Source organism: Pipistrellus hanaki, assembly GCF_964339955.1.
Source record: "Pipistrellus hanaki genome assembly, chromosome: 3".
Classification (NCBI taxonomy): Eukaryota; Metazoa; Chordata; class Mammalia; order Chiroptera; family Vespertilionidae; genus Pipistrellus; species Pipistrellus hanaki.
This window is the reverse complement of record NC_140505.1, coordinates 157969777-157974300: the sequence shown is the minus strand read 5'-3', so window position 1 is coordinate 157974300 and position 4524 is coordinate 157969777.

The following is a 4524-nucleotide window of genomic DNA, read 5'->3' as shown; positions in this document are numbered from 1 at the left end:
TGTGGGACCAGGGATTGAACTTGAAACCCATGTACATGCCCTTCACCAGGAATCAAACTACTGACCCTTTGGTCCTTGGGCTGATGTTCTAACCATTGAGCAATCATGAACGGCTTATAATATTTTAAGACAGGGTATCTCAGATTTCTTTGGGAGGCAGAGATTCAGAACACATGATCTTATTTGCAGAGTACCATATCTTTGTAGAGTTTTTTAAAATTACAAATCAATATATTTTTGTATTTCATCTACACACTATTTATATATATATTTAATATATTTTTGTATTTCATCTACACACTATTTTACTAGCAAAAAGAAATCTACCTTTTATTATTTGTGCACCATATAAACTCACATCCAAAACTCACAGGTCTTAAAACAAAATAAAACACCCAACAAACTATTGAACAAAAAACAAATGGTTGGTTTTCAGTTTCCCTATAGATATGAATTTGCCATTTCATTATTTTTTTTCCCTGTCATCTACTGGCAACCTGCAGCAGAAAAGTGGTGTCTGGAGCCAAAGACTTGTAAAACATTATTGGATAACAATTTGAATTGAGGAAATACTATCCACCAATTTTCCCCCCTCTATAAACAGGGTAAAGGCAATCATTATTCAATATTACAGTGGAATGCACCTTCTCTACAGCTATGAAACACTGGAGATGCATAGGAACACTGTGAGAAGCATTGGATTAAAGGAGTATGAAAGAGTTGTTAGAAGCCTAAACATGAGCCATACCCATGTCTTCAGGCACAAATACAAGACTGTATGGAGCCCAGTCAAGCTCACTGTGGAAGCACAACAGGCAAGGAGGGACCTAAACCTTATTTCTCTTCTCTGGTTATCACACACATCACAAATTTGATCACTGGTAGCTATGGTTTTCATTATTCATTATATGTATATGTATATGTATATGTATATGTATATGTATATGTATATGTATATGTATATATCTATTTATATCTATATATATCTATATTATCTATATCTATAACTATCTATAGCTATATCATCTATATCTATATCTATATCATCTATCTATAGATGATATAGATATAGATATAGATATAGATATAGATATAGATATAGATATAGATATATTCATTATTTATATAGTAGAGGCATGATGCATGAAAATTCATGCACTGAAGGGGGGTCCCTCAGCCTGGCCTGCCCCCTCTCACAGTCCAGGAGCCCTCAGGGGTGGGAGGCAACCAGTGATCAGGGGAAGGTGATGCCCCCGATGCCCCCATTACACCTTTTTTGCTGCCACTGCTGGCAACGCAAGCCTTCATTGGCCCTGATTACTTGAGCCTTGGGTGACCCTGGGTGGCTGGGAGGCTGAGGGGACTAGGCATGCAGAGTGGCTGGTCCACCTGGGGGCAGGCCCAGCCGTGCAGTGCACCTGCCTCCCTGGCAGGGCTGAGGGGACTGGGCACCGCCATCTTGTGGCTGTGGACACTGCCATCTTTGAGGGTGGACAATCAATTAGCATATTCCCTCCTTATTGGCTGTGAGTGTCACCATGGCGTGAGAGTCACTTAGCATATTCCCTTTTTATTAGACAGGATAATATATGTTCATATATATATATATATATATACACACACACACACACATATATATATATATATATATATATATATATATATATGAACACACACATATATATATAATATTTTTATTGATTTTTAGAGATTGAGGAAGGGAGAGAGAGAAAGGGAAACATCACATATCGATGTTAGAGCGAAATATTGATTGGCTGCTTCCTGTACTTACTGAGGATTAAGCCTGCAATCTGGGCATGTGCCCTTACTGGGAATTGAACCAGCAAACTCTTGGTGCCCAACCAACTGAGCCACACTGGCCAGGGCTCATTATTCACTTATTGATAATGGTAACACATGGTAAAAGGGGTACAGTTCACTACAGGTGGATTTGTTAATTCTTGAGAAATGTCTTGATACTATCTACATAAATGAAGCTACTTTCATTAGTCTTTTGACAACTTGAAGTATGAGCAAATTTAACTCAGTAAATTAAATTTAAGTTGGTTAGCAGCTTTTCTCCTCGTGTGCTAATGAGAGAACAGAAGAAATTAGGAGGCTTCTAAGGATAATAAGGGTGCTGAGATTCAAATTAAGTCTTTTGCAAGAGAACACCTCTAATCTTCACTAGGACCAGAAAGGAAACCACGGGGATGGATTATCTGAATGAATGAAATAACTTTGTGTCATTTGCTCGAGTCCTGTATATTAGGAAGAGGTGAGAAATCAGACACCTGAGAGGGAATGAGGAAAGTCATGTACTCTTCTGGGAAGAATAAAGAACTCTCTGAAAGACCTTTGATCACATGTAGAATAGTCTGCAGTAGAAGAAAGACACGCTGGGCATTTTGATGTGCTTGAACTTTTCTTGAGCCGGTGTATTATTCTTGGTTTTGTTGTTGTTGTCCGGTGTTCATGTTTGTTTCTCCCTTAGGTTTCTGGGAAAATTGCTTTTATAAAAATTCAGAGTCAGCCGTAATCAATAGTGAATGCTACGACTACTGCTACTATTAGCTATCATTTATCACGTTTCCTATTTGTGTTAAGTACTCTCTGTATATTATCTCATTTTATCCTTTTGAGGACATATTGTTATCTGCCTCTCACAGTGAGGAAATCAATGCTGACTACAGTCAGGTAGTTGCCTGGAGTCACACATCTCTGAAGCGGCCGAACCAGGGCCAGAGTTCAGGACTGTCTAACTTTAGAGATTGCATTTATCAATTACACTATATCATTCCCTGAAAAATACTGAGCGCCACTCTTGACAAGGCAATTGGACAGATATTCTGTAATAATATAAACAGGTGTAAGGCATGCTCCTTTTGATAGGACAATAGTATCTGTGAATATGAAAAAATAATGTAGGATGGAACGTGATAAGAATCAAAGGGATAGCTTTGTTAAGAATTAGAAGAACTCAAGGAAAAACGACTTTTTCTATTATGGTTAGCAAAGACTTCACAGAAGAGGTGAGATAGGAGTAGACCTCAAAGGTTATGTAGGATTTCAGCCGAAACCAGTTTGGCTCAGTAGTAGAGCGTCGGACTGAAAGGTTCCAGGTTCGATTCTGGTCAAGGGCATGTACATTGGTTGTGGGCACATCCTTGGTAGGGGGTGTGCAAGAGGCAGCTGGTCTATGTTTCTCTCTCATCGACGTTTCTGGCTCTCTATCTCTCTCCCTTACTCTCTGTAAAAAAAAAAAAATCAATAAAATATATATTTTAGAAAAAAGGTTTTGTAGGATTTCAAAAGGCAGATAACAGGAAGGAAGGCACTTATTAACTTATAACTTATTTTTTATGTGCGTTTTACTCATCAAATGCATATTAATTGTCTATTGTGGCTAGACAAGTGTTGAATGTACTCTTCTGGGAAGAATCAAAATGCCAGGTTAAACATGGTGCAGGCATATTAAATGGCCAAGGTAGAGAGATGACCCGGGTGTGCAACGTGAGGTAGAGCCAGAGAGATAGGGGAGACCAGACTGTGAGGGCCTTGAGCCCAGGCCAAGGGTGGAATATATTCTCAGTATGCATTATGTGCAGCCATTTATTTGATCCTAATAGACTGGTAATTTGGTTAACCACAGAACACTCCAGGAGTTCCTAGTTTCAATCTGTGTGTATTGAATGCTTGTGGTGTGTGTGTATGTGGGGTTTGGGGTTGATTTATAGGAGTTTTTTATATACTCCAGATCAGAGTTCTTTACTGGATTTATGTATAACAAATATATTCTCCCAGACTGTGATTTGTCTTTTCACTCTCTGGATAGTGCATCTTACTGTATGTGTAGTGGTTCTTAATATTAATGAAGTCCAATTTATCAATATTTTTTGCTTAAGGATTTTATGTCCTGTTTTTTAAAAAAAATGTTTATCTATCTTAGGGTCATGAAAATTTAGACTATTTTCTTCTAGAAGTTTTACTGTTTTTAATCCTTCACATTTATGATTCACCTTAATTTTTATGGTTGATCAACAGGTTCAAGGTTTAGTTCTTTTCCACATGATTACCCAATAAGCCCTGCATTTCCCCCATTGAAGTGGTGTCTTGGTTGTGAATCATGTGACCATATGTTTGGGTCTCTATTCTTCTTTATTAGACTATTAGAGGCCCGGTGCATGAAAATTCATGCACTGGAGAGGGTGTCCCTCAGCCAGGCCTGCCCCCTCTCACAGTACGGGAGCCCTTAGGGGCAGGAAGTGACCTGGTGACCAGGGAAAGGATTTATTAGATAAGATTTTTTTTTCTTGATTTCAGAGGAGGGGCAGAGATAGAAACATCAATAGTGAGAGATAGAAACTCCTGCACGTCCTCCTCCGCCCCCCTTCGCCTCCCCCCGCCCCCAACTGGGGATCAAGCCTGCACTCCAGGCATGTGCCCTGACTTGGCATTAAACCATGACCTCTGGGTGCACAGAATGATAACCACTGAGCACACCAGCTGGGCTATGTTTCACTT